At 39.2% G+C, this 14,964-nt stretch overlaps 1 pseudogene; it reads right to left on the reverse strand.

The window, feature by feature from the left end:
- Positions 1-10,031: 10,031 nt before the first annotated feature.
- LOC110150944 (RWD domain-containing protein 1 pseudogene) lies at positions 10,032-10,695 on the reverse strand (annotated as a pseudogene).
- Positions 10,696-14,964: the final 4,269 nt, after the last annotated feature.

Consider the following 14,964-nt stretch of genomic DNA (forward strand, 5'->3'; position numbering starts at 1 on the left):
GATGTGGGTTCAGTCCCTGGTCAGGGAACTAAAGTCCCGCATGCTGCTTGGCAAGGCCAAAATATACATATATGTGTGAATGTATGTATATGTGTGTGTGCACGCTTGTTCTCAGTCAAGTCTGATTCTTTGCAACCCCATGAACTATAGCCCGCCAGGCCCCAGTGTCCATGGGATTCTCCAGGCAAGAATACTGGAGCGGGTTGCCATTTTCTTCTCCTATATGTGAATATACAGTAAAAGAAAGCCTTTAGAAAAAGACTGTCCTGTTGATACCACACATTCTTGATAACTGTGGCTATATAATAAGTCTTGAAGTAAAATAGAGTGATTCCTTCCACTTATTCTTCTTTTTCAAAATTATTTTAACTATTCTAATTCCTTTGCCTTTCTATATGAGCTTTAGAATACTCTTGTATACATTAAAAAATATTTGCTTTTTGGTGAGAATTATGTTAAACTTGTATACCGGTTTGGGAAGAATTGACATCTTTACTATGTTAAGTCTTCCAATCCGTGAAAACAGTACATCTCTGCATTCATTTAGATCTTCTTTGATCTCTTTCATCAGGGTTTTAGAGTATTTAGTATACAAGTCCTGTACATGTTATATTATATTTACACCTATTTAATTTTTTGAGTGACTGCAAATTGTATTGTATTTAAAATTTTGTTTCTGGAAGTAACCTAGATGCCCATCAGCAGACGAATGGATAAGGAAGCTGTGGTACATATACACTATGGAATATTACTCAGCCATTAAAAAGAATTCATTTGAATCAGTTCTAATGAGATGGATGAAACTGGAGCCCATTATACACAGTGAAGTAAGCCAGAAAGATAAAAACCAATACAGTATACTAACGCTTATATATGGAATTTAAAAAGATGGTAACGATAACCCTATATGCAAAACAGAAAAAGAGACACAGATGTACAGAACAGACTTTTAGACTCTGTGGGAGAAGGCGAGGGTGGGATGTTCTGAGAGAACAGCGTTGAAACAAGTATACTATCAAGGGTGAAACAGATCACCAGCCCAGGTTGGATGCATGAGACAAGTGCTCAGGGCTGGTACACTGGGAAGACCCAGAGGGATGGGATGGAGAGGGAGGCGAGAGGGGGGATAGGGATGGGGAACACATGTAAATCCAAGGCTGATTCATGTCAATGTATGGCAAAAACCACTACAATATTGTAAAGTAATTAGCCTCCAACTAATAAAAATAAATGGGGAAAAAAAGTGTTGATAAAACTAAATAAAATAAAATTTTCTTTCTATATGTTCATTGTTAGATTATAGAAGTGCAACAGAATTTTGTGCACTGAATATTTAAATATATATTTAAGTATACTTAAGTATAATATTTAAGTATAATATAATTAAGTATAGTATTTACATATAATATTTAAGTATATATATATAATAATATTTTAAGACCTATATCTTAAAACTCCACTGAATTCACTTATTAGCTCTAGGGGTTTTTGTAGATTCCCTGAGATCTTCTATGTAGATATTGTGTCATCTGCAAATAGAAAGCATTTTATTTCCTCCTTTCCTGTCTGTATACCTTTTATTTCCTTTTCTTGCCTTATTGAACTATGTAGATCTTCCAGTATTAGTACTGTGTTGAACAGACTATGTATATTTTAACTTAAGAAACCTATACATTTTACATTTTTATTTTAAGCACTTTACAAATATTAACTCATTTAACACTCATAACAATCCTGAGTCAGGTTCTATTGTGTTATCATTCTTATTTTACACATGTGGAAACAGGCTCAAAGGGGTTGAGTAATCTGCCCTACAGTTATCTGTGATAAATCGCTCAGTTATCTCCGTCTCTTTGAGACCTCATGGACTGTAGCCCACCAGGCTCCTCTGTCCATGGGATTCTCCAGGCAAGAATACTCAAGTGGATTGCCATTTCCTTCTCCAACAGTTATCTACAACTGTGTAAAAATTAGTCCTTGTGGTTGAGTGTTTAAACTAAATGCCAGTTCCCTCCATAGGTGCGCCAAAACAACAATTACAACAACTCCCTCCCCACAAAAAATCCAGAAAGAGGGAAAAAACTTACCTTCAAATGTCATGACTTAAAACAACAAGAAATATTTACTATCTTTCAGAGTTTCTGTGAGTCAGGAATTCAAGAATGGCGTGACTGGGAGATTCTGGCTAGGAAGTCATTTATTCAATTTCAGGCAGATATTATCTGGGGTTCTTGTAGCTAAATGCTCTATTGGAATGAGAGAATCTGTTTGCAGGATGGTTCTGTTTGCAGGGCAGTTCACTCACATCGTGGGTGAGTGGGTGCTGCCTGTTAGCCAGAGGTCTCAGTTTCTCTCCACGTGGATCTCTCCTAGGGCTGCTTAAGTGTCCTTATGACCGCCTTGTTGACTTTTCCAAGAGCAACCCATTCAAAAGAGCAAGGTAGAAGATGCAATGCCCTTTTATGACCTAGCCTCCGTAGTCATACATTAATCACATGGACCAGACCTGATTCAGTGAGGGGTAGGAATATCAGGAATCAAGCTGTCTTGGAGACTGGCTACCACAGTTGATAAATAGCAGATCTGAGATTGAACTCAAGGAAATCTGACTCCAGAGTTGGAAGTCACAATCACTGTGTCACACTGCCTAACTATGGGGAGATTTGGGCCAGATTTGAGAAGTATGAGTTCTGTAAAATGGGAGAAGGGCAACGAGGAAGGGCAGAAAGAAAGAAAGTGAAGTCGCTCAGTTGTGTCTGACTCTTTGCGACCCCATGGACTGTCGCCTACCAGGATCCTCCGTCCATGGGATTTTCCAGGCAAAAATACCAGAGTGGGTTGCCATTTCCTTCTCCAAGAGACCTTCCTGACCTAGGGCTTGAACCCAGGTCTCCCACATTATAGACAGACACTTTACCATCTGAGCCACCAGGGGAGCCCAGTAGCAGGTGGGTATAAACCCCTGACAGGGTTTCTGCCATAGCCAAATGAGGTCACCGTGGAACTGCAAAGCAGGGCTCCTCACTTGCTTCCTGCAGGGCGTGTCATTCATTCACACAAGCGCACTATAGAGCTAGTAAAGTACAGCAGAAAACATGTTCGCTAGGAGAACAAAGAACTAGAGCTCGAGCATCCTTGCCTTATTCTGAAGAATCCCGGACGAGCCCCCAAAATGAAAGGTTGCTGCTGATCCACAAAAGATGCTGGGATTCTTGGCCTCTGGAGGAGAAGAATTCAATCTGGGGCCAGTGATGAGGCTTGATCGTTCAGAGCTTTTGCGTAATAAAGTTTTATTAAAGTATAGAAGAGATAGAGAAAGCTTCTGACACAGACATCAGAAGGGGGCAGAAAGAAAGGGCAGGTGGCATCTTATTGTTGTTCAGTCGCTAAGTTGTGTCTGACTGTTTGCAACCCCACAGACCGCAGCACGCCAGGCTTCCCTTTCCTTCACTATCTCCCAGAGTTTGCTCAAACTCAAGTCCATTGAGTCAGTGATACCATCCAATCGTCTCATCCTCTGTTGCCCCCTTCTCCTTCTGCCCTCAGTCTTTCTCAGCATCAAGGGTAAGAAAACAGATCAATTTTAGGAATAGAACATTTGGAAATTGAGAATCTGGAAACTGAGTCTCTTAAAATTATCCATACTGTGAACCTCTTGAGAGGTTGCCTTATTCCCTAGACTGCAATCCTGAATGACATTCCTGTGACTTCAACCTCCTACACTTTCTCCCCTTCTCATTCTCTTCTGCTTCCTAATCGACAGAGAAAATGAAGGCAACCACCAACCACCAACCATCCACCCACTGACAGCATCTATACCCGTACTCTCTGCCTGCTCTTCTCCTCTGCTCCCAAGGCCAACTCCTTGACTCGTGCCATTGTTTAGTTGCTAAGTCATGTCCAACTCTTTTGTGACCCCATGAACTGTAGCCCGCCAGGCTCCTTTGTCCATGGGATTTCCCAGGAAAAAATATTGGAGTAGGTTGCTATTTCCTTCTCCAGAGGATCTTCCCAACCCAGGGATTGAACCCTTGACTTGGGTACTAGATCTCATTTGGGGAATTCTCTGGTGGTCTTGTGGTTGGAACTCCTTGTTTTCACTGCTGAGAGCCCAGGTTGAGTCCCTGGTTGGGGAACTAAGATCCCACAGAAAAATGGTGTGGTCCAAAGAAAGAAAGAAAGATCTCTTCCTTTCAACTACTCAAGGACATTGGGCCTGTCAGCCATTCACCACTCTATCTTCAGTTTGTCCCATTCCCATCAGCAAATATGTAAGGCTAAAGTATTATTCACCTTTAATTGTTGTTATGGTTCATGATGTGGTTGGAGAGACTTAATTTAAAGGCTCAACAAGGTTTATAAATATACATAAACAACATATGAAAATTTTAAGTACAGCAAATGATAATGTGCAAAATTGCACACGTTCTTTAATAATGCAATGGAAACTTAAAAAATATAGAGAAAACTGTGGTTTTAGGTGGTGTAGAAAAAGAGAGAACTGAGGACAGCTTTCTAAAAAGCTATATTTGTCAGAGTTCTCTGTTGCAAGCAATGGAAATAGACTCTGATTTTAAGTTAAGCTAAAATAGCTCATAGAATCACTGGGAAAGCTGGAAAACCAGGCTCAGAGCCTAAACAGCTATCGCCACAGCCAAAAACACTCCATAAATGGTGTCTGGTGAGGACACCACTGTCCACTAGATGTCACACCTCACAGCGCTGACACCATCAGGCAGGGACCTGAGCCTGGCACTGTTGCCACAGCTGCCATAGAAACGGGAAGTCGCTGCTGCCAGGAACGCTGTTCCATGGACTCTGCTGCTTTTCACCAATAACTCCAGAGTCAAAGTCTAAAATAGCTGTGTCTGTTTGACCCTGCCTAGGTCAAGGCCAGCACTCAGCTTCCAGAGGGGGCTGGGAGAGCAAGTATCTGGCATTTTCAGCTTCTGTAGTGAAAAGTAGGGACTGTTTCATAGAAGATTCATAAGACTGGACATTCTCAGATGCTGAGCAGTCTTCACCCACCCACCCACGCAATAGAAATATCCACTTACCGTTGACTGAAACTAGAGGGCAGAAAAAGGAAGGGGATGGTTAGTTAAGAGATGAAGTGGTCCAGGGCAGCAGGAATGACACTTGAAGAAGACTGGGATGAGCATTTGAGGAAGGAAAGGCTAGAGGCCAAGAGTTTTGGAAAATTCTAGGGAGAGTAATAGTGTATGGTATTTGGGTAGAGAGAGACGTCTTAAGACCAAGGGCATTTTCAGTCAAGTGTAGAGGTAGAAGCCAATTATAGGGAATTATGGAGAAAATGAGTATAAAGACAGGAAGGAATCTGGTATTGAAAATGCTTGTCTCTTTTAATGATCACAAAACCACAATCCAATCTGTGTTGATGATCATCTTTTAGTGGTTTTGTTCATTTGGGGAGCAATTATATTTTTCTTTTGTGAACTGCCCATTCACATATTTTGCTTATTTTTCTACTGAGGTCTTTATTTTTCTCCCAACAAATTGTAGGTGTTTTTTATAGATTAAAGGGCTAGATTGAGGGTATAAATTTTAAGGAAAGGAGTTTTTTTCCTGCTCTGCAGTAAGAGTTTGAACAGGCAGTTTTCCTTACAATCTCCTATGGAAAAGGGCAGATTTACTTTATTTTTCAAAATAACAGCTTTATCAAAATATAATTCACATACCATAAAATTCACCTAGTTTAAAGTTTACAGTTCAATGGTTTTAGTACATCTACAGAGTTGTGCAAACATCACCACTAATTCCAGAGACTTTCATCCTCTTAAAAAGAAGCCATAAACCTAATAGTAGTCACTCCCCATTTCTCCTTCTCCCCAGTCTCTGGTGATCAGTAATCTTGATGTTGCTATTGATCAGTCTACTCTGGACCTTTAAAGTAAATGGAATTATATAATACGTGTCCTTTTGTGTCTGGGTTATTTCATAAAATAATATTTTTAAAGTTTATCCATGCTGTGGCATATATCAAAACTTCACTCCTTTTTATTGCCAAATAACATTCCATTGTATGTGTATACTACATTTTGTTTAATCATTCATGAGTTAGTGAAGATAATGATAGTAACAGATTATTGTTCATGGACTAGACTAGGAAACCACAAGTCTATAGTGATGTAAATGAATTGAATGTACAATGAGGAATAGGATATTTACAATTTCAAATACCTCTCCACAAAATACTTATTAATTACTAAAAAAAAATAACTTCACAGTGGAGATTCCTGGTAGACACTACATTAATCAAGCAACAGAAACAGACATTATCAGTACTGGGAGGGAATGTTTGAAATCTTGCACCACCTTAGAGGATGCAGTGAGAGAAATGCATCGTCTCTTTTATACCATTCCAACCAAAGATGCATAATCTGAACCCAATCACGAGGAAACTTCAGCAAACCCAAATTGATGGATATGAAATAACAGACTTATAACCTTTTAAAATGTCAAGGTTAGGAATGTCAAGCAAAGAGTGAAGAACTGTTCTTGATGAATAAGACTAAAGAGATAGGACAACAAAATACGATGTATAATTGAGATCTGGATCTTTGGGGGATAACTAGAGACTCTGGAAAGGAGCCTGAGAATTAAATGGTATTTATGTGTCGATGCTAATTTGTTTTGTATTGGAGTTATGTAAGAGAATGTCCTTATTTTGGAAAACATCTGCTAAAGTATTCAGGAGCAGTGGGTAATGGCAATTTACTCTCAAATTACTCAAAAACAGGAAAAGCTCTACAATTTGTACAATTTTCACTTTTTTCCAAAATAAAAATATGTAAGAAATACAAAATAAGAAAACAACAACAACAACAACAACAAGAAAAGCAGCATGTGCCTTAATCATCTTTGGATCAAGAGGAAATAAAAATTGAAATGAGGGTTAATTAGGAAGCATGGCTAGCCTCAGGGCATTGTTGTTGTTTAGTCACTAAGTCGTGTCCAACTCTCTTGCGACCCCATGGACTGTAGCCCACAGGTTTCCTCTGACCGTGGGATTTCCCAAGCAAGAATACTGGAGTGGGCTGCCGTTTCCTTCTCCAGGGGATTTTCCTTACCCAGGGATAGAACCTGTGTCTCCTACATCGACAGGCAGATTCCTTTACCGCTGAGCCACAGGGAAGCCTCAGGGAATACCTATCTGTTATTAGGCGAAATAGCTAGTCTATTATTGGGATAGATACCAAGTGTGTTAAAAATAAGCTAGATAACTCAGGTTTACAGTCAAATCAAGATTTATTTAAATCACAGAATAACACTTTAAATTGGAATTTCTATAGGAAAACTCTGTTATTGCAAGGGTGAAATCCTTCAGGCCTATATACCCCTGTGCATACAATTAGTTTAATGTTGCTATTCTTAATACATCATGGTTTCTGAGGTGTTACAGAAAAGATAGTTAGGTCTAGAGAATGTGTGTGTGTGTGTGTGTGTGTGTGTGTGTGCGTGTGTGTGTATGTGTGTAAATCAAGTTAATTACTTTAGAAAAGAGCTAAAATTATGAGTGATTAATTTGTCTTGTTTTGAAATGCAATTATGTCTAGACTATAACTACTTAGAATTAAGGTCCTTGATTCTTTCTAATTTAATAATTATTTTATTTGTAAAATTTAAAAAAATGAAGTGATAATCTAGAAAACAATGAAAAAATATATATAAAATCCTATAGGACACAGCAGAAGGAAATGCATAGCCTTAAATATTTCACTATGAAAGATTTTTTTAAAAAATTCATTGCCACTTTATGAAACTAGAAAAAGAATGACAAAATAGACCTAAAGTGGAGAGAAACAATAAAGACAACAACAAAAAATAATGAATTAGAAAACAAAAAGAATAGTAGGAAGGAAAAAAATAAGTTCAAGTGTTAATTATTTGAAAAGACCAGTAAAATACATGAATATCTCATGAATCTGGTTGGGGGGGAAAAAAAGAGAGCAAAAATATCATGGTTAGGAATAAGAAAAGAGATACATTCACAAACACAAAAGAGGTTGAAAGTTAAGTGCAACTATATGGCAACAAATGTGAACAACTAGAGCAAATGGATATTTCAAAGGAAAAAAGTTACTAAAACTGACCTATGAAGAAACAGAAAAGGAAAAGAGGAGTTATCACAATAGAGATCAGGAAGATTATTACAGATTTACCCTTAAAGACAGCACCAGAACCACATGGTTTCACAGCTGCATTTTATCTATCTTTTAGCAAAGAGATGATTCCAATGATGTTTAATTATGCTAGAATATAGGGAAAAAAGTTTCACTCTTTTTATAAGCAGATCTTGTAACTACTGATTTAATTTCTTTAATGGTTATAGGTTTATTCAGGTTGTCTATGTCTCCTTGATATAATTGGGTAAATTGCATTTTTAATGGGAACTAATCATTTGTGTAAATTATCGAATTAATTGGCACAAAGTTCTTCATATTGCATCATAGTTTTTTAAACTGATTCAGTATGGACAATATGGTTGTGTAGGTGGTTTTCTGCACGAGCTTATCTGGACAAGGAGTGAGTGGTAGCTGGCTGCATCCAGCTTTCCAAGTGGCAAGCCCTAGGTTAGGGTTGCAGCCGCCCACAGGCTAAGTGAAAGTCTCTAAGTCGTGTCCGATTCTTTGGGACCCCAAGAACTATACAGTCCATGGAGTTCTCCAGGCCAGAATACTGGAGTGGGTAACCATTCCCTTCTCCAGGGGATCTTCCAAACTCAGGTCCCTGCATTGCAGGCGGACTCTTTATCGACTGATCGATCAGGGAAGCCCCACAGGCGAAACCTTTCCCTAATTCTCACAAAGGCGCTGTGAGGGTTAGTGATGGCCGGGCTATAACTTATCCGTCTTCCCCGGTTACTCAGACAATGAAGAACCTGGCTGCAACGCAGGAAACTGGGGTTCAATCCCTGGGTGGGGGATCCCCTGGAGAAGGGAATGGCTACCCTCTCCCATATTTTTGCCTGGTAAATCCCAAGGACAGAGAGGAACCTAGCAGGCTATTCAGTCCATGGGGTCGCAAGGAGTTGGACACGATTGAGCGACTGAACTGGCCTGAACTGAGTGACTCTTTCTATTTTTTTTAATCTCTCTTTTTTAAGATTTTTTTCTTGCCCTCTCTCTTTTCTCTTGACCAATCAATTCTGCTAGTTTTGCTTGTTTAGTTAATTTCAAAGAACTTTCTTTTGTCTCTTTTAAAATTTTAAACTTATTATTTTGTATTGTGGTATAGACAATTAAAGAAACTTATTTTGTCTTTTTACCATCTCTGTTGTATTCAATTAATTTCTGCCTTCATTTTTATTACTGTCACTCTTCCTCTTTCTTCAAGGTTATTGTGATTTTCTTTTCTTTAGTTTTTTACCTGAAAACTTAGCTGAGCAATTTTTTAAACTTTTCTTTTGTAATATAAACATTTAGGACTATACATTTTTCTCTATAAATCACCTTATCTGCATCTAATGAAGTTTTGGGGGGAGGAGTTGTTTCTATACTCATTATTTATTGAAGTATAGTTGATGCAAATATTATATAAGTACAATATAGTGATTTATAGTCTGGTGAACCTTTTACTTAATTCTGAAAATGCTCACACTTAAAAGTTGAAAGAATTGTACAGTAATACCCAAATGCTCAACACCTAATTTCTACAGTTAAGATTTTACTTTGTCTGCCTTATCATGCAACTTTTCATTTATTCATCCCTCCTATTGATTTCAAGGGTCTTATTTTTTATTCACTTGGAAGGAAATGACAGATATTAGCACATTTCACTCTTAAACACTTCAGCATGCATATCATTACCTGCAGTTCATTATTTTTGATTGATTGAAATTTTAAGATCAGTTTATTAAGCTCAATGATGAAAGCTATCAGAAGACTTTTTTTCCTGAAAATTATTTTTTCTTATGAGAAAAAGAAAAGAAAATCAATACACACCCTCAGCATAGACACAGATGCTGTGGCAGTCAAGCCTCTCTAAGATGAGGATAGTTTACTAGTTGGTCAAGTCACTCTCTGGTCAGCAGGATTGTAGTCTGGATCATCCGCCTTATCCTCTGGCTCCATGTCATTTAATTTCTGGGCCAGTGACTCATCTACCTCCACGTTGTATCCAGCATCCTCCAAGAACTGGATATTAGCTATGTCAAGATTACGATCTGTTTCAAACAGCTGTTTCCCACTTAATTTACTTTTTCCTGCTTTTTCTTTTACTTTCATTCATTAAAAAAAATTTCCAAGAGTTCTGTATCAAACTTGGCCTTTCAACTTAAGAAATTCTGGATAGTAATAGGAGTACCATAAAATAATTGCTTTTCAGTTTCTGCTCTTCTTCTTGTCTTCAAGTTCCTATTTGATCTACCATTTCACTTAATTTTATTGCACAGCTATTGCTAAAGTTCATACTATAGAAAGGCTTTCTTCTGCCTGTAATGCTAGTAACTTTAAAAATGTCTGAGACTTCATTACCTTCTAGGTTTTTCTGGAAGAGTATTTCCTAGAGGGGAGCTTCATCTGGGTGCTTTTCCCTGTATGTAAACTTAAGGGGAGGCACGACAGTTTCATTGTTTTCTCCAGCCTTATATGTCACAGGAATGGTGAAGCTGGTTGGATTTTTCCAATACTTAGCGGAAATACCACCAAAGGAGAATATATCAGGAGAGTTCATTTGTATTTTGGAAGACCAATTGTTAAGAGGGTTGGATCAACATACAGTCAAGCTCTGAAGGAGTCAGGGTAGATGGACTCCAGAGATTCCAGTTTTGTTTTGTTTTTAATATATATATATATATATATATATATATATATATATATATATATTAATATTATTTTCCATTATGGTTTATCACAGAATACTGAATATAGTTCCCTGTGCTATACATTAGGACTTGTTGTTTATTCATTCTAAATACAACAGTTTGCATCTACCAGCCTCAAACACCCAGTCTATCTCTCTCCCTAACATACAGAAAAGTGCAAAAATCCTAAGTATATAGCTTGATAAATTATCACAAAATGAATACATCTAAATCAAGAAATAGAAAAGGATTCCAGAAACTCCCCTTATGTAACCATTACCTTGACTTCAGACACCATAATTAATTTTGTTTACTTTTTGAACTTGGTATAAATAAAATCATATAATTTGTATTTTTGTGTGCGTGGCTTTCTTTGCTACAACACTGTATCTGTGAAATCCATATAGTTGCATCTAGTGATGGTCTTCTTTTTCATTGCTATATGGTATTCCATTGTATGAATCTACTACAGTTGAAATTCTACAGTACTCATTCTACAGTTGAAATATTTACTACTATAAATAATGCCATGAGAACATTTTTGTGTGTCATTTTTATTGTGGTAAAACATACATAATATTTCCCCTTTTATTCATTTTTAAATATACAATCCAGTGGCATTAAGTACATTCACAATATTGTACAACTATCACCACAATTCATTTCCAGAACTTTTTCTTATCTTGTTGATGCCCATATGTGGATATTTCTCATGGGTATATACTTAGGAAATGCTAGATCACACTGTATATGTTCAACTTTAAAAAAATATTGCCAGGCTTCTCTGGTGGCTCAGTGGTAAAGAATCCACCTGCCAATGCAGGAGACAGGTTTGATCCCTGATCCGAGAAGATCCCATACCGCAGATCCCATGGGCCACAGCTATTGAACCTGTGCTCTAGAGCCCAGGAGCCACAACTACTGAAGTCTGAGAGCCCAGAGCCCATGCTCTGCAACAAGAAAAGCCATCACAATGAGAAGCCCATGCACCACAACTAGAGAGTAGTCCCCGTTCACCACTAGAGAAAACCCACGCAGCAATGAAGATCCAGCACAAAAAAAAAGAAAGAAAAAATTATTGCCAATGTTTCAAAGTGGCAATAGTAACTTACATGCCCACCAACCCTGTATGATAGTTCCCATGGCTCTATGCCCCTTAAATTTTAATTATTTTAGAAATTTGTTTTGTATCTTTTCTCACTTCTCCGATAACTGTTGAGCACCTTTTCATACACTTTATGGTCATTTAGACAATAAAAAGGGCTAAAGAAACAGAGAAGACAAAACTGTATCTTATGAAATTTGAAGCTAAAGTTGTATTATTTGTGTGTTAGCGAGCAGTTTACATTTCTAATAATATGTCTCCCATTGACTAAAATCAACCCCACAGGGCAATATCTCTCACACTTCCACACTGCACATATGAGATTATATCTTAAAAAAGAAACAAAATCCTTTACAGTCACTTGAGTGAGGTCTAGGGACTTAATAGTGACAAAGGCATGAATGGAATCCACCATGTTTAACAGAATATCATGCTAATTACTATTATTACCAAAAAGTGGGGTCTAGCTGCTCACCGCTCAAAAACCAAGAAACAGGCCAACCTGGTGGGAGGGAAAGTTTGCTTTATTTCAGATGCCAGCAACTGTGGGACAAGGGCAGATGTCTGTCTAAAGACAAACTGCCCCCCTCCCCTCCCACCGCCCCCGCCCCCCACAAGCCAGGGGTAAGAGCTTTTATGGACAGGGAGAGGGGGCTACGTACAGTCAGCTCTGATAGTCATCTTCAAATTGGTCATCGGTGGTCTTACCAGCATCATCTTGGTTATTTTAGGTACAGTTAATCTTTAGTTCCAGGGTCCAATTGTTCCCATTTCTTGAAGCCAATTCTTGGAATTGTAGCAGCTTATGTCATGGGTACAGCCTAGTTATCATGCAGTTAGCTTCTTCCACCCCCCTGTTTTTTTTAATTAATTAATTAATTATAATTGGAGGCTAATTACTTTACAATATTGTGGTGGGTTTTGTTTTAGTATCTATAAGACTGCTCATCTATAAGCCATATAGATACGGCTCAGAGCATTATCTAGAGCCTTTGAGGAGGAACTAAAGGTCCTTAACTATGCTCAATTAGTACATTATTATTTGGTCTTCTTTGACTGTTTGCCTTTGTTTCTGCAAGTTCTCACTTCTCTGATTAAACTCATTCTTTGCCTAAGTCTTTCCACAGACAAAAGGCAGGCAGAGGACATGAGGGGCAAAGACCACAGGGTCCTGCTCTGTTTCATTATTACTGATATGTAGGGTATCACACTATTGCCACTCCACTCACAGGGAGTGCCTAGGCTCAGTTCTCATCTAAAGACTGCCAACATTTTTGTCCCACCCTCTCAGCACACAGCTTTCCATAAGGCTATAGCCCCAAGCAGAAGGTTGACAATAGTTTTGGTCAGCTTGCTTGTAGGGGCAAGGGTGTCCTTGGCTTCAAGCTGAAAATCACCTGAAGCCAGAATTGCCAGAAGCAATTGCCAGAAGCCTGGCAATAGATCCCTCACCTCCTGGGAGGCATAAATCTCTGACTGCTACCCTTGATTCCAGACTTATTTCAGAGCCAGGGGCTCTGTGGCTTCAGCAAATTCACAGAGGTATTGATGTTTTAAAGTTTAGATCTCTTCACTCTTTTCAAGTTTTGTCTGTCATTGCTATATGTCTGCTACGGGGGCGGGGGTGTGTGTGTCTGTGTGTGTGTAAAAGCTGTAAGCCGTTTTCATCTGTCTAGTAAGTTTCTCTCTCTCTCTCTCTTTTTTTTAGCCACACCGTGCAACATGTGGATCTTAGTTTCCCAACCAGGGCTCGAAACTGTGCCCACCCCACCCCCCCCACCCCCACCCCCCCCCCCCCCCCCCGGCATTGGCAGTGCAGAGGGACCATCAGGGAAGTCCTAAAAAGAGTTTCTTGAATTGATGACACACAGGAGTTGTGACAGGATGTTAGCTAACTAACATGCTCCCTGTTGTCTTTGGAGTTTCAGCAAAAGCCTCAAAGGCAAAAAGCAACACAATAAATGCCAGGCAACCTCTTCTCCCATCCATTTCAAAGGGAGATGGGATAAGATTGTGAACCAGTCTGCCAGCATTACTATTAATAATTATCCACATTGAATCAATATAAGAATGAGAATTGTGTTGGGGAGTTCCCTGTGAGCTATTCCCTCTCCCACCTTTCTGGGGAGGGAGAGAGGGGTTTTCCCCTTTGCCTAAAGCCAAGTGGGGGCTTCCCTGGTGGCTCAGATCGTGAAGAATCTGCCCATAATGTGGGAGGCCTGGGTTTGACTCCTGGGTCAGGAAGACCCTTTGGAGGAGGGAATGGCTACCCACTCCAGTAATCTTGCCTGGAGAATTCCAAGAACAGAGGAGCCTAGCAGGCTATTGAGAGAGTCAATTCCTAGGAAGATTGATAAGATGCACAGGGGTCCCCAAGGAGAGAGGGTTCTGGAATTCTCAAGGAGGAAGAAAGGACAAACTTTTTTGGTCCCTCTACATTCCTTAGGATTATATAACAATAACGTATCCTGCCTGAGGACAGTCTCTGGAAAAAAACCTACTGGCTAATCCTGTCATCTTAAGGTGTAAATTATGGGAGTAGGTCTAGTGAGGTCTTTACAACCTCCAGACATTCTTTTGATTCACTGTAATAACTAGTTAGAGAGTATATAATTCCATTGCTAACACTAGCAAGGGGGTACTCTTTCTGCCCCCTTCTGATGCTCATGTCAGAAGCTTTCTCTATCTCCTTTATACTTTAATGAAACTTTATTACACAAAAGCTCTGAGCAATCAAGCCTCGCCTGTGGCCCCGGATTGAATTCTTCTCCTCCGGAGGCCAAGAATCCCGGCGCCTTTGCGTGGTTCAGCAACAACCTTTCACTATGGCCCATGCGGTCACAAAGAGTTGGACGTGACTGAGCGACTAACACACACACACACCCAAGTGAGACACAGACCTCAACTAGCACCTTGCAGAATGTTTGGCTTAGATCTCCTGGAATTGAAAGGCCACAGGGACTCATGTCCTAACTCCCACCTGAGGAAGTCCATATGCAAAATGCTGGCGGACCAGCTTTCCTGGGACGGTGAG

This window comes from Odocoileus virginianus, chromosome 27 (assembly GCF_023699985.2).
Source record: "Odocoileus virginianus isolate 20LAN1187 ecotype Illinois chromosome 27, Ovbor_1.2, whole genome shotgun sequence".
Taxonomy (NCBI): domain Eukaryota; kingdom Metazoa; phylum Chordata; class Mammalia; order Artiodactyla; family Cervidae; genus Odocoileus; species Odocoileus virginianus.